This window comes from Lepisma saccharinum, chromosome 12, assembly GCF_977018435.1.
Source record: "Lepisma saccharinum chromosome 12, izLepSacc3.1, whole genome shotgun sequence".
Classification (NCBI taxonomy): Eukaryota; Metazoa; Arthropoda; class Insecta; order Zygentoma; family Lepismatidae; genus Lepisma; species Lepisma saccharinum.
Genome location: NC_139240.1, coordinates 52,814,701 through 52,831,140, shown reverse-complemented (window position 1 = coordinate 52,831,140; position 16,440 = coordinate 52,814,701). Strand labels below are relative to the sequence as shown.

At 39.4% G+C, this 16,440-nt stretch overlaps 1 protein-coding gene across 7 annotated transcripts in view; it reads left to right on the top strand.

Annotated features, from left to right (window-relative positions):
• Positions 1–16,440, top strand: part of LOC145996075 (cytochrome P450 6k1-like) — a 58,248-nt gene that overhangs the window by 28,613 nt on the left and 13,195 nt on the right. For 2 of the 7 annotated variants that reach the window (XM_083132312.1, XM_083132310.1), the window contains exon 1: positions 346–493. The exons of 2 other annotated variants lie outside the window; for them this stretch is intronic. The gene's annotated coding sequence lies outside the window, so the exon portion shown is untranslated. Of the gene's footprint in view, positions 1–345; positions 494–2,745; positions 2,820–15,454; positions 15,553–16,440 lie in introns of those variants that run through there. 3 more of the 7 variants (XM_083132316.1, XM_083132315.1, XM_083132313.1) reach the window with 3 other exon arrangements.

The following is a 16,440-nucleotide window of genomic DNA, read 5'->3' as shown; positions in this document are numbered from 1 at the left end:
TACGGCTATTGCGTGCACTAAAACGTTACCACATAAACTTTTTGAGTTTCTGCTTCTGCTGCTTCCGGAATCACAGCTGTACAATTTAAAATGAAAAAGTTATAGACTTTCAAAATGTTGGAGTCTCATTGTGAACACGCTGTATGTTCAGGATTTGCATTATAATATAAAATTTAGAGATTTTTTGGTGGAAATTCTTAGGCAATGTTGGGGATATAGCCCCATCAGATCAATCCTGGTGCGCTACTGAAGAGAGATTATCATGTTTTGTCCTTGTCAAATCTTAGTACACAGAACATTGGCAGCTATCCAAAAATATGAAAGACCATGACTTTCAACATTTCTGCCATCTGTAAGAGAGTAAATAGCTTCCCTATCTGTAAAGTCGAATTCTCTGTACACGAACATCAATAATGTGTAAAATACATCAAGAGTGGAAGCTGTACGTAGTGTGAAGGGAATATAGGTAGTCCTAATCAATTGGAACACACAGGTATGTAATTCCTGTTTCAAGATTAATTACCCACGTTAGTTGCATTTGGTCTTCGTATTATGGTCACTAGATGGCAGAACGTGTTAACTTTAGTTATGTCTAATTACTACCGTACTAAAATAACATGTTTATTTCTTGGATTAGCTCATTAATTGTCTAAAAATATCATTTACATAACTTCATCGAAAGTTTATGTGCATGTAGTAATATTTATAACGTAGAAAATTATTTACGAAATTACTTACTGCCATATTGTTGATATTTGCTTGTTAAGGCTGGTGTAATGAACAAAGGAACAACTAGAAGACGGAAAAATCGAAGTGTGATGTTTGTAAGGGGTATTTCCACCTGGAATTTCAATTTTATTAGGTCTTGGGGGAGGGTGTTTAATATGAAATTACCAAATGCATCAAAGTAGTTGAGAACCGCTGTTCTCCAGTCGGTAGTGGTCTGACTGCCACACGGGAGATCCGGATTCAATTCCCAGGGAAGTCAATTTTAAGAGTATAAAGTGGGTGTGAATATTCCAATTCACACACACACACTATATATATATATATATATATAAGGTAAAGTGCTCCCCTGTGCTTAGCACCACGCCATGAAGGCGTATAGGGGGTGTGGGGGTAACGCCCCACACTTTCTTGATCCGGTCGTAAGTGGGGGTTATGTGATCAGCATCACGCCCCTGACCGCCTTTACCCCCCAGGGTTTCCCCCAGGTACCCATGTCTTTCGACGCTGGGTGGGCGCCGGGGCCGCTTCATATATATATATATATATAATGTAGGGCTCCGATGGCGCAGTGGTAGCGTCGTTGCCTTGTAATCAAGGGGTCCCGGGTTCGATACCCGGTGGAGGCACAAGTTGTTCGGATCCCACTTTAAACTGTAGGTCCAGTCACGATTAGCCTTTCTGTGCATAAAGTGGACTTAAAACAACAAATCAATCAATCAATCAATATATATGTGTGTGTGAGGAAGAGATATAGAGTGTTTTGGATTTGGATTTGAATTTAAACTTTTGGGTGCGTCAGCACTAAGGCTATTTTGCACCCGTCACATTATACGGGGTCCAGCCCCTTACCGTTACACATAACAACTCTAACGTTGCATAACTAAAATCAAAACATTAAAATCTTCTGACTTTCGTTAAAAGCTGAGACTGTAAAGGAGCACTCAGCACAAATAAGGACAAAACACAGGACAACACAAACAAAATTATACTGACCACTGGGCCAGTCGCCAGAGCCTCGTTAGTCTGCAGTCCAGGGTGTACTACGTGGAAGTGAGGTTGACTATTGGGTGCACTATGTTGAAGGAGCATCCGTTACACCCCGAGATATAGAGTGTGTGTATGCATATATATATATACACACACAGGATGTCTCATAAGTAATAGCGCAAACTGACACAGTTGAAAGTACACGATAATAGAAGCAAAATAGTCTCTCTAAACATGGGTCTGCAAACGAGCCGTTTTCGAGATAATCGCGAATGTGTGATTACAAGACGCAACTGACTTCATTATTTGTAAACATCGTCCTAGTTGGTAAAATGCTAAAAATGTGTGCGAATGTGTGGGTACAAGCCGTCATTGATTGCATTTTGTAAACACCGAGTGCTTTACTCCTTGCGCGTCTCTTTGTTTACAAAACAGAACATTTCCGAGAGGTGTCGTTGTAATCAAACAGGATGGATACAATCAGTACAGAAAATTGTACAATCTCCAATCACTGTTCTTACTGTATTATTAGCATTTTACGAACTGGGACGACGTTTGCAAACAATGAAGTCAGTGGCGGCTTGTAATCACACATTCGCGATTATCTCGAAAATGGCTCGTTTGCAGACCATGTTCACTGAGACGTTTTTGCTTGTACTGTCACCTGTGTCAATTTGCGCTATTACTTTTGAGACACATTATATATATATATACCGGGTGATCCGTTTGGGATATCATAAAAGTAAAGTGTTATACACACAAGGAAGTTAATGTACATAACTCTGAAGAGTTTGCCGTACTCTAAGCAGTAAGGTAGTAAGTTTCGAGTGAGCGGAGTTTTGCGTGGCGGCGCTAGCGTGCGTGCATGGGAGACAAGATGGTGGTCATGCCACAACAGCGTGCTCAGTGCGTTGTATGGTATGCAAAATTGTGATACTGGACACCATTTTCTTTCAACAGGACGGTGATCCGCCACATTGGGCTCTCATAGTACGGAATCATCTTAATGGGATATTCAACGATCGCTGGTGTGGCCGTGGTGGACCCATCCCATGGCCTGCGAATAGCCCGGACTTAACGCCTCCAGATTTTTTTGTTTAGGGGTACGTCAAAACATTGGTGTATGCACAAAAACCACAAACTAAGCCGACCTGCGATTGCAGATTAGAGCAGCTTTTCAACAGATCACTCCAGAAATGCTGGACGCCACGTGGCGCAACATGTCCGTGCGGTATGAAATGTGCCGTGCCCGCAAAGGCGGACCTGTTGAGTGGTAATGTGCTGGGATACAAAAACTGTGACTCTCCTACACATGTATGTACCACTAGTAGGCAATAAATGTGAATGGTTTCTTGTAAAGGGTGCGGCACTTAAAACCAGCCCGTCCCTTCATAAGACATCATTAGATGAACAATTTGAGTGATTAAGTGAAATTAAAACAAAATCAAACAAAAGCAATACACCAAATGAAATTTAATGTTGTGTGTTAAGATTTCTCACCTTCACAATAGATGCTGGAAGTGTCCTCCAACCCACTTCAACACACGTCTGAGCACGTTTCAGGAGATTCATGTATACCTTTGTTAATTCTTGATTGGTGATGCTGTTCATGATATTCTGGATGGAGGTCTTGAGTTCTTCAATTGTGTGTGGATTTGTTTCGAATACTTTCCCCTTTAACATTCCCCACAAGTAAAAGTCACAAGTTTACAAGTCGGGTGACCGAGGAGGCCACAGGCCATTGCTAATTGTCCTCTCTGGAGTAAACATTTCATGCACACGGGATGTGTGGCTTGTTGATCCGTCCTGCTGAAAGTAACAGAACTGACGCTCCTCTTCTGTCAATTGTTCATAAAACTCTTCCAGAATTCTCAAATACACGTTACTGTCTACTGTGGTTTCAAAAAATATGGGCTCCATAACGCGTTGCGCGGAAATGGCACACCAAACACCAATCTTTTCGTCATGCAATGGTTGCCCGTGGATTACGTGTGGATTCTGTGACGACCAATAGCGATTGTTTTTGGGAATTTACGTATCCCGACAGGTGAAACCACGCCTCGTCACTCATGATGAGCATAAATGGATCCAAAACACCACTGGCAACATTCGTCAATAGCCATGAACAAAAATCCACCCTCTTCCCCGGGTCAAGCTCCCTCAGTTGTTGCACTACACTTATCCGGTAAGGTTTTAACGGTGTAGCGTCAAATCATCGCCGACAAAACATCGACGGTACAAAACATCGACAGTACAAAACATCGACAGCACAAAACATCGACAGTACAAAACATCGACGGCAAAAACATCGACGCCAAAAACATCGACGCCAAAAACATCGACGGCAAAAACATCGACGCCAAAAACATCGACGCCAAAAACATCGACGCCAAAAACATCGACGGCAAAAACATCGACGGCAAAAACATCGACGGCAAAAACATCGACGGCAAAAACATCGACGCCATAAACATCGACGGCAAAATCATCGACGGTAAAAACATCGACGGCAAAATCATCGACGGTAAAAACATCGACGGCAAAAACATCGACACCAAAAACATCGACGGCAAAAACATCGACGGCAAAAACATCGACGGCAAAAACATCGACACCAAAACATCGACGCCAAAAACATCGACGGCAAAAACATCGACGCCAAAATCATCGACGGTAAAAACATCGACACCAAAAACATCGACGGCAAAAACATCGACACCAAAAACATCGACGGCAAAAACATCGACACCAAAAACATCGACGGCAAAAACATCGACACCAAAACATCGACGGCAAAAACATCGACGCCAAAAACATCGACACCAAAAACATCGACGGCAAAAACATCGACGCCAAAATCATCGACACCAAAAACATCGACGGCAAAAACATCGACGGTAAAAACATCGACGGCAAAAACATCGACGCCAAAATCATCGACGGTAAAAACATCGACACCAAAAACATCGACGGTAAAAACATCGACGGTAAAAACATCGACGCCAAAATCATCGACGGTAAAAATATCGACGGCAAAAACATCGACGGCAAAAACATCGACACCAAAAACCGACGGGAAAATCATTTTTTGACAAAGTTTTCCACACTAAGGAATTCAAATCTAAACCCGAATATTTTGAGATGGCTAAAATAAATTATAAAGTGTTTCAGTGAAACGAACAATGCGTAATGAGCGAACTCAAGTTGCCAACTTATAGTGCTACCGTGCTACCAATGTACAATGGTCATTGTTGTAAGAACGGCCCGCGAGTTCGAAACACGCCCTCTCAATAAAGACGTTGTTGTTATTATTATTATTATTATTATTATTATTATTGATAAAATTACAAACAATGAGATTCCGCAGTGAACGTGATTGTTTAGTTTCTGGTAACCATTTATGACTTCTCGCCGGCAGCGTTTGTGGTCGGGGGAAAGGGAAAGGAAGGCTCCTCCGTGTGAAAGATGAAAAGACCACCGACTATTGTTATTCCTTGTTTATTAAACGCAGGAGACCGAAAGGACCAGATACAACTTGACTTTTCCGTAGTGACTTTCTTTCGGTTCATGCACTGGTGCAAGTAATATAACTGCCCCCTTGCAATATTGTCTTGCCACCTTCCCCTCCAGTCATTTTCCCTCGGTGCCGCACCACGAAGCGCCGTCACTGTGTATCGGTACCGCTGTTGTATTTGAATCAAGGGGTCCGAAGTTCGATCCCCGGTGGAGGATAGCTGCATAGTGGTATGGATTCTTTAAACTATAGGTTCAGTTCCGATTAACCCTTCGTGGGTCACACGAGAAAAATTACCTTGTTGATCGCTCGCGGTGCCAGAGACCGGGCTCTTAATATATGTTAAATTAAAGGTCTAAAATACCAAATCCTCAATTATTACGATTAAATATATATTGTTTTTTGTTATAAATATATTTGCAAACAATTGAGATTGTATAAAACTACGAATTGCATGTTTCACTTTAAAAAAAATAAATATACAGTACAAAATAAATAATAGGCTATTCCAAATATCGAAAATTTCAATGTTACATGTGCACCCATAAAATAATAATAATAATAATAATAATAATAATAATAATAATAATAATAATAATAGTTTAAATCCTCTTTATGCACGGAGAAGTTAATCGGGACTGGACCCACAGTTTAAAATAGGATCTGAACCAACTTGTGCTTTCACTGGGTATCGAACCCGGGACCCATTGATTACAGGGTAACACTGCGTTTATTGCAGAGACAATTGAAAAAATTAGTTTCTTTTGCAAATAATGTAACTGGTGATTGAAAGTATTTTTAAATTTTTCACTGCACTCTTACAAATGTTATAGTGATGGGTATCAATGACCATCTGAACCAAACTGTCCATCTAGTGAGTCACTTTCCCTCAGAATATTTGCTCTTATTCCCTTATGTCCACCTCATCAGGGACGGCGTTCCAGGCGGGCTAGGGGACTGAAGCCCCACAAAACATCTCTGGCTCCTTTCTCCCCAAGATTATTATAGTAGGTTAGACGCATTTCGACCAAAAATTTGAAAAACTAGAAGTTTTCTCACTCAATATTTTCCATTAAAAAACTTCCATTTGACCAATCATAATTCACCAAACTTGCTACAAAAATTGAATCACTATTTTTAGGAATAGGACTAAAAGGTGCAAAAATATTTTTTTATTATGAGTAGGAGGACGTTCAACACCTAACGAACCTTTAAGCTTCATTTTCATAGACGTGCGCACAGGGAGGCAAGGGTGGCCGACTGTCCCACCCCTAATCCTTTACTTATAAATGCAATATAATCTTATTGCAGTTATAATATTATACTCTAAAAGAATGTTACCTATTTTTAAGCCGATACATGTCCAAGCAACACGGGAGAGGGGATTGCTTGTATTACTTTGTATATAATTGAACTACTCCACTCCGTTTTCTAGGAAATTTCTTGTAATTAACACTCACTCATACTTTATACGTTAGTTGTGAGTTGTGAGCTGTGTAGCTTAATATGGCTGGCGAATAAATGGCTCATACTTGGAAATTAATAAATTATGTGTAGTTGTTTTGAATCTGAACCTGAGAGATTAATTTAAAGTCACATATAATTTAAACAGTGTGATCTTTTTTTTAATAATGCAATACATATATAGCTTAATTCCAAGTAGCCCAACAAGGCATATTATCTTCGAAAGCATCTTAAGAGATGAAGGATAGAAACTTATTCCTTTAAGGATCCTATCTGTAACAAGATGGGCTTGCTGTGCGAATGCTCTGACAGTCATAAATTCTTTCCATAAATATTTGACATCAGGAAATAGTGTCAAATACAAAAGTAACTGAAGTGAAGGCAATAGAAGAGGACTGCTTTCGCAAATGAGAATGGCGGAAGCAAGGGGGGCATTGGCCGTCTAAAATTTTCAGGTTTATTAAAATTTACAAGTCAATGGTACTCTTATTGACCTCTTCGGGCCAGAGGAGCAATTTTTATGATTTCACAAATGTGACAGTTGTTTCACAAAATAAAAATAATCTTGGACGCTATTTTTATGGCCTAGAAAACTTTTGAATCCTCCCCAAAAAAGTTAAGCGGCAAGTTCGATTGTGACCCCCTAAAGTTAGATTCCAAGTTACGCCCATGAACTTGGATAGAGAAATTCCTCGTCAAACAAAAAAATAGATAATACGTGGCAAAATGATGTCTAAAAGTGGAGGCGATTGGTTTCCAAAACTGGTGGGGGGGGGGGCAAGGACAGTTTACTTTCCCCGAGAGAAAATGTGGCAAAATGTATGGGGGGTGCAACTTCCCCCCCACGCCCCCATAATCTCCGCCACTAGTTAAATGTGAAAGAACATTTTTCTACTTTGCAGCAAATCATGGGTTACCTTCGTAATGGGATTGGTAACTAGAAGTTGAGTGCTGTATTTATTCCCTCAAATGTAACAGTTATTTAACAAAATAGTCCTGGATAATATTTTTATGGGATGGAAAAACTTTTTGATTCTCGATTAGTGCAGTGGCGGCGATTAAGTTGGCATGGAGGTGCAGATGCCCCCCACACTTTATGCCGCTTTTACCCCCGCATTATGCTAAACCGTATGTACCAAGAGAAAGTAAATTGTTCTTGCCCCCCCAAGTTTTGGAACCCAATCGCCTCCACTGCATTTAACTGTTGCATGCAGTTGCTGAAGGTTTATTATTTCTAATTCCCTTCCATATCACGACAGTAGTGAGCGGCGAAAGATTGTATCTTTGCGTAGTTCATAAATTGGGAACTTTCTGAATTGAAACGGCCAAATCCAATTAACACATCACTTAGTGTCCTTAGTAAAGCTTTCCTTTAATTTAGAAATTAAAAAATCATAATTTTAATATTCTCTTCACATGTAGCTCTTCTGCTTTCACATGGTGGAATCGAAATGGGCTACTATGACAGTGCACAAATTATTTTCTAACCTCAGAAATGAGGTTAATATACATCCAACCAACTAAATACTGCAATACGGTGCAAAAATCAGCACGCTTGGGGAATGTAGGCATAGCTACTCCTAAGACTCCGAAGAACATTAACTTGCCCAAGCGTGCTGACTTTTGCACAAATTGCAGTATTTTATACTGGAATTCGAGCCACTTAATGAAATGTACGCCCACCAGGGATCGAACACGGGTACACTTGGTTACAAGGCAGCAATCTTATTGCCAGACTACCTGGGTCTGGAACTCAATTTTAATATTTCTAATTCATAGTTTGTTAACTCCTTGATTTCATAACGTTGTATTTCTCTCTCTCGGAATTTTTAGCGAAAAGGATATATGTATACGCTGCCTTTCACGGCTGAGGTGGCCGTTGGAAGGCGGCTAGCGCGTCGGAAAGTAAGAGCACATCTACCGGCATTTAAACCCACAACTGTACGCTGACCTTGGCATTGGACACGTCAGTCCTTCAGTATCCAGACAGCTGTTGTCCAGTTTGCACGTGTTTGTGAAGTCTTAAATTGTTAACAAGTGTTTTAGATTGGTTTGTTTTAGTTTACGTTTTGCCAGTTTTTTTTTCTGCAGTCTAATAATACCACGCTATCCGTAAAATTTTAAACAACGAATTTTTATATACGACTCTTACGTCATTACGAATTCTTGTAGGGAAGTTAGAATGCGTATTGCAGTAGAATTCCCAGATGTTCCCGTTTCACACAGAGACAGTGATCTGTTACTTGTGAACAAATTTAGGAAAATAGGGTCTGCTCTTGTTAAGGTAAAACGGCATGTGCTTGCTGAGGATAAACTAGACGACGTTGGAACACGATTCAAACATATTCCTCAGAAATCTCTCCGACGCCTTGCACAAGAAACAGACATATTTCTAACGTCATCGTGGCGAGCTACCAAGCTTTTATACCGGAAGCCATATATCAGAAGAATTGAAAGAAAATATGAAGAAATAAATTGAAGCAATTTCGAAAGAGGAACTGATACGTGTTAGTGAAAATTTCCTATAAATGTCTGGATGCAGGAGTACATCATTTCAAACACCTTTTGTAACACGGTATGTGTTCCTTTTAATTGTAACTGTCAATGCAATTGTACGAGCATATTTAATTACATAGCTAGCGGTTCCAGTTACGCGGATGTTGCACCCAGTTTGCCGGAAGACGCGTTCCTACTTCCCGGCGCGCTTTCCGTCGCTCCACGGCCACCTCGGCCGTGAAAGGCACTTATGACACGAATGCGAGAACATTGCTAACACTAATATTGTCGGTACTCGAATGAGGAACTAACTAACGAACAGAAATGTAGCTTAAAGGTTCTTTAACTGTTGAAAGTCCTCCTGCTTATAAAAAAATATTTTCTCACCTGTTAGACCTATTCTAAAAATAGCGATTCGATTTATAGGGGAATTATACACATTTAACTGTATGCGCATATTCTTCGTCACCGTTTGAACCTTCAACAAAACAACAACCCCACAACCAGCAAATACATCCAACTATTAAAAAATTGTACCAGTATATAAATATATGTGTTAAGGAATCGCAAAATATAGTTTTCTCATTCAATATTGGCACAAAATCAATGGAAACTTAAATTTTGCTGAACACCCAAGAAACTTAGACTCTGTGAAATTGTTGCGTGGTATTTTTATGGACACGCCAACTCTCAAACGCAGAAAAAGTATCGGCCAGTATCTGAAAGTAAAATCCAGCCAGTGGCGGCGATTAGGGGGGAGGGCGAGGGGGGCAATTGCCAACCCATTTTTCGCCACTTTTGCCCCCGCAAGTAGAAGGTACATGAGATAACGGATGTTTGTGCCCTCGGGCGTTTAATATTCGCAATTCATTTGCATGTACTTATAACTAATTTGCACGGGTTTTAATTAATTCGCATGTACTTAGAACTCATTAGCATGTACTTAGAGTACTTTACATTTATGTATTTGCATGTTTATAACTTTTTATGAATATATAATTATTTATTTTATGAAAAATATGTATATAGAAGGTAATTAGAGGTACTAAACGCTATGCATATGGTTTTTATATTCATTACTGCAAAGTATGTAATGTATAAAATGTTAATAATTAATGTTTATAGTATTGAAAATAAGAGTTTATGGTTTATGAACCGCTATGAAAGGTGGTAATGGGTGTAGGTACAGGTCCAATTACGATTGGGGACGGTCCCGGTACTCGAACCCGCGATATGTAATATTATTAATTAGTACTATGCAGTAATTTCATCATGTTATGAAACACGTTGGTTTCACACGCCAGACAGGAGACCGGTGAGCTCCGCTCTGAGGGTAGACGAGAAAGGAATTTGGGGGAAGAGCGTTCAAGGTCAAATGACGTCAGAACGTCAGAACAAAGAAGGAATCTGATTGACCAATCAGAGAACGCGTCGGTAGATTTTCAGAACCGGTTTTTCCAAGGTTAACCAGTACGCAAGAACAGGGGAAAGCTATGCAACGCCGTAGGGCATGCGAAGGGATTGATCCAGACAACAAAGGATGTCTGGGAATGCACAGCAAGGGTCAAATCTCCGAAGCTATGCGTCGCTTGTAGAACTGGTTTCCGCCGCCAATTAATATTCCGCTCAGGGTTGCCCCAAGGCACAGGACGCTTTAGCGCAGGTTTTTTTATCTGTACTATGAAGAAGGGAGAGCTATCAGGGACGGGGCCTACAGTTTTCACCATTTGCTTTTATCACGGGGTAACGAACCTAGGACCCTTTGATTATTGATTTAGGTAGTAAATATATGTTACTGTGTGCTATTTAACTTAAGTTTGAGTTTATTTTTTACCAAACTTTGACTTTATGTCAAACATTTTCACAGCTTATCCTTATTTTTATTCAAATAACACTATTTGTACTATTCAGGCAACATTTTTTATTAAATTTTGGACTCACAAAGATATTTTTACAACTTTTTAACTTATTATTTTACAATTTTATGTTAATTTTTTACCAAAATAACACTATTTATACTATTCAGGCAACATTTTTTTATTAAATTTTGGACGCACAAAGATATTTTTACAACTTTTTAACTTATTATTTTACAATTTTATACCTATTTTTAACCTAAATAACACTTTTTATACTATTCAGGCAACATTTTTTCATTAAATTCTGGATTCACAAAGACATTTTTTTAACTTTTAACTTATTATTTTACAATTTGATATTAATTTTTTACAAAAATAACACTATTTGTACTAATCAGCAACATTTATACATTTAATACTTAATTTCCTCGTTGATTTACGAGGACTTCTCGCCATTATGTTCTGCACCTGCCTCCGTAATTCAGGTCGTCTGTCCCTGGGAGCATTTGCAACAGATCCTGTACGCCTCCATTTCCCAATCAAATCCTGTATTGTGCGTTTTGCTGGGACAGGACGTCCTGGAAATTTCTCCTGAAACAACTTCCTTGTTTGCACAAAGGATCCGGTGCGCACAAAAGCTTCAACAATTGCAACACGCTCAGGAATCAAATACGGCATTATCACGGCTTCACCCAACAAGGCCTGATTCTCAACTGCTTTCACTCGACCACGGGTTCACAAGCCACCTGTTGGTGAGAAACAGAGATAGTAACTCATGCAACGCCATCTTCTGTTGACATGTTCATTTAGATGTTTTACATGTTCATTAGCAAAGCAAATACATCGGTATTACAGCGGGCTGGTTTTACGTGCCGCACCCTGTATATAGCACTTTACTTTTATGACATCCCAAACAGATCACCCGGTATATCGGGTGGTCCATTTATAATGATAGTATGGAATATCGCATGCAGAATGCATCCAATCGAAAAATTACACAGAATAAAAGTTTGATACTATTGAGGGGGTAAGTCAATGCCGCAAATATTTCGTCGCCGCCACCCACCCCTTAAGGGGGGGGGGGCGGGGGGTAAATTTGAAATTTCAAATGGAACACCCCCATTCGTTTTACATATTTGGATTCCGTGTTGAAAAAGAAGTATTTTTTGATTGAAAAAATTTTGTAAAAAAATTGCAAAATTCGAACATTTATAAACATTTGGTAGTTTCAGATTCATTTTGTTCCCTTTATGTAATAACAGTTTTGGTTTCCGTTGAGAACATTGCATAAACGAATTTTATTCAAAAAATGCGTGCAAAGAATTCGACAAAATAAAGTTGTTTACAATTTATGTTTTTGTGTAACAATAAATAATATTAATTTTTTCCAACTCTTTGGTTTCAAGGAACAATTTCATATGAACAACAAAATTAAGTATGTTACAACAAATTAGTTATCATTTGAGGTACACAAATAAATGTTTAAAGGAGCAAATGTTAAAAATGATGACCATTCTCTTGAATCCATTTCAAAACACGGTGTCTGAAGCTCCACACTGTTCGTCCCAAAATGTCAGGAGTGATAGAAGCACAAGCCACAATAATTCGTTTCATGTTTTCTGGCGTTGTTGGAACTTCGTGTAACACTTTTCTTTAAGTAGCCCCCAAAGGCAGAAATCAGGCGACGTGAGATCGGGTGAACGAGCTGGCCAAGAAACGGGTCCTCCACGTCCTATCCATCGACCAGGAAACTTTGTGTCCAACATGTCGAGCCTGAATGGAATAGTGAGTAGTGTTGTTCATATGAAATTGTTCCTTGAAACCAAAGAGTTGGAACAAATCAATTAATATTATTTATTGTTACACAAAAACATAAATTGCAAACAATTTTCTTTTGCCGAATTCTTTGCACGCATTTTTTGAATAAAATTCGTTTATGCAATGTTCTCAACGGAAACCAAAACTGTTATTACATAAAGGGAACAAAATTAATCTGAAACTACCAAATGTTTATAAATGTTCGAATTTTGCAATTTTTTTACAAAATTTTTCAAACAAAAAATGCTTCTATTTCAACACGGAATCCAAATATGTAAAACGAATGGGGGTGTTCCATTTGAAATTTCCAATTTTACCCCCACTCCCCCTAAGGGGTGGGTGGCGGTGACGAAATTTTTGCGGCATTGACTTACCCCCTCAATAGTATCAAACTTTTATTCTGTGCAATTTTTCGATTGGATGCATTCTACATGCGATATTTCATACTGTCATTATAAATGGACCACCCGGTATACAGGGTGTCCGGCTTAGACCTTTAACATTACAAAACAGTATAACTTTAGTTACATTCAATTTCAAATGAAATGTATTGTTTGTATGGGACTGGCAACTGTGGCCATTTGCGTGAATCACCAGTACTTCGAGTTGACGTGACACGCATGCGCGTATAACGCATAAATTCCAAGATGGCGGAGTTGACGGTTCAGCAGAAAGTGTTCTGCGTTCTTTCACTGGCAGGAAACAAATCTGTGAAGCTTGTTCAACGTGCTTTTCGGCGTGAATTCAATCTTCAACGTCACGACAATGTTCCTTCCTATTTGAGTCTTGCTAAGTGGGATAAACAACTAAGAGAAACTGGAAGTGTTGTGTCAGTGGGAGTAAAGTACGCGAAGCAGAAGGTATCAGAGGAAAACATTGAATGATTCGCACTGCATTCACAAGAAGTCCAAGAAAATCAATAAGACGTGCAAGTTTAGAGCTCAACATTCCTCGGTCTACTATCCATGACGTTGTGCATAAAAGATTACGTCTACGGGCGTAAAAGATCCACTTACATCAAGGAATTTATCCTGATGATAAGCCTAAAAGACAGACGTTAACTGAAATTGACAACAACGATGTTTTTCTGGACAAAGTGTGCTTTTCTGATGAAGCTGCATTCCACACGTGTTGGAAAGTTAACAAGCAAAATTGCCGTATTTGGAGAAGTGACAATCCTCATGAGTTTCGTGAAATTATGAGAGACTCGCCAAATGTTAATGTGTGGTGTGGTTTAATGAAAGAGAAGATAATAGGCCCGTTCTTCTTTGCTGAAGAAACAGTGAGAGGAACGAATTATTTAGACATACTTCAGCATTACGCTGTGCCTCAAATGCCTCCACAAACCATTTTCCAACAAGACAGAGCCCCGGCACATTTTGCTATCACTGTACGAGAATTTCTCGATGAGCATTTTCCTAGAAGATGGATAGGAAGAGGTTCTAAACCACTTACTTGGCCTCCGCGCTCGCCGGATCTTTCCCCACTAGACTTTTTCTTTTGGGGGTTCATCAAGGACCAAGTCTGCGGTATGCCCGTCGAGAACTTGGAAGATCCGCGTAACAGAATTCGTCAGGCGATTAACAATGTGACCCCTCAAATGCTAATGAATACCTGGACGGAATTGGAATATCGGTTCGACATCTGCCGTGCCACAGGGGGGTTCATATCGAGGTTGTGTGAAGTGCTGGTGCTGGGACAAAAAAATGCATGAGTTTTTCTACCAAAATGTAAATTTTGGTAATAAAATTGGGTTTCTCTGCAAAATTATGCTCTTTTGTAATGTTAAAGGTCTAAGCCGGACACCCTGTATATAGATTAGATATATGTATGTGGCATACCATTGTCACGGATACAACACGCGGACTACAATTTTGATATTAAAGGAACTATTGCATTGATAGTTTACCAACATTTTTCTTACAGTTTCTGTGCAATTAAATATCAAACTCAACACTGTTGATTAAACATAACTATCTTTATGATACTTTCCCAGATTTGTAGCTGTAAGTAAAAAATTTTGTGTAATAAGAAATTACATTTAATTTCTGTGAATTGTCAAATGATGAAAAATAAATTGTTTCAGATAAAGAGAGAAGGTAATTGACTTTTGAATCTTCTAGTGGAGTTGAGGGGTAAATGCAACAGTTAAAGGAGAAATTAATTGTTTTTTGGTGTCAAGGGCGGGACACAATAGAAAACACAAGTAAATCAAAAAGTTAAATTAAACGAACAATATGTAAATTTCCTTCTAACTCCTACGCATAATACTTGAATATTTATTCAAATGACAATTTTAGATTGTTCATTCACAATAAAGGATAAAGCTGCAGCATTGCATTTAATTGTAAAAAATGAGGTTCCACTTTCACACGGAATGAATGCCTCATGTTATGTTCCATCAAAGGTAAAGACGTATAGTGCCAGAAAACTCTACACATCAACTCGGCGCATGCGTACGGAAAACTATTTTTTGAACATCCCTTGGGATACAGATACAGATAAATTATCTGCAACTTAGAAACAAACGTCCTTCACAGTTATCAGATCTGTGCATTTCAAGATAGTTTACAAAGACCTATTACTCTCTCGAACTGCTGAATAAAACAAATACGATAATGTTATCTTTCATGTTGAAGGAATACGCATGCAGTGTATACAGTGAGTGAAGATTTGCCAGTAACCGTAAGTTCAAGTTGATTTTCGTTTTAATAGAGAGTTTAAAGAAAGGAATTTACAAGCAAAGTGATGGTGGGGCATTGATGGATTGATTGATTGATTGATTTAGTTTATTTTACTTCGCGTTTTGTGCCTCTTGGCTAATTTGCGAAGATGGGGATGAGGTGATGAAATGATGAAATTGATGAATGGACATTCACAAACAACCAAGCCCGACCGGGATTCGAACCCGGGACCCTTGGCGTCGCAGCGCGATGTGCTAACCACTCGGACACAGGGTCGGGCGCATTGATGGAATTCGTAACTTTCAATGTAGAGGATGCATGGCGTAACGTTTTTCAATTGTTTCTGTGCTAGCGTAGCAGATTATGGAAAATGCAAATCAATGGTTTGTCCAAAATTTTCCATCCGGGGTAGTGCACGTTCGAATTTCGAGGATGTAAGTGTAAATTTAGAGCCAAAATGACCGTAAATTGAGCCTTTGTGAAAACTTTAGGCTTGTGTTTAAGATTATTTTTTTTTAGAAAAATAATGTCAGTCCCCTCCGTACACTATAGATAAGAAGCGCAGAAGCCTGTAGAACCGAGTGCGCGTAGTACTTCCTCCCGCCACGGCGTAACTCTTGGCGCCACCGCTGCTCCTCACTTCCCTTGCCAGCATGCAGAGCGCCAGCCGTAAAACTAGACAATGGCTATAGTTGTCAGAAACGGTGCCCTTGTTACCCTCCCCCCGAGACCTGTAGACCAACACAATTCAGTTACCTTGAATCGCAATGTAGGGGAAAGAACGCGTGGCTATCTTAAAGGACAGCGCGTGATCCACCCACCATATTACGCCTGACTGAATGACTACGCAAGAATTCTTATGTAACGTTGGGCTTTATGTAATATTATT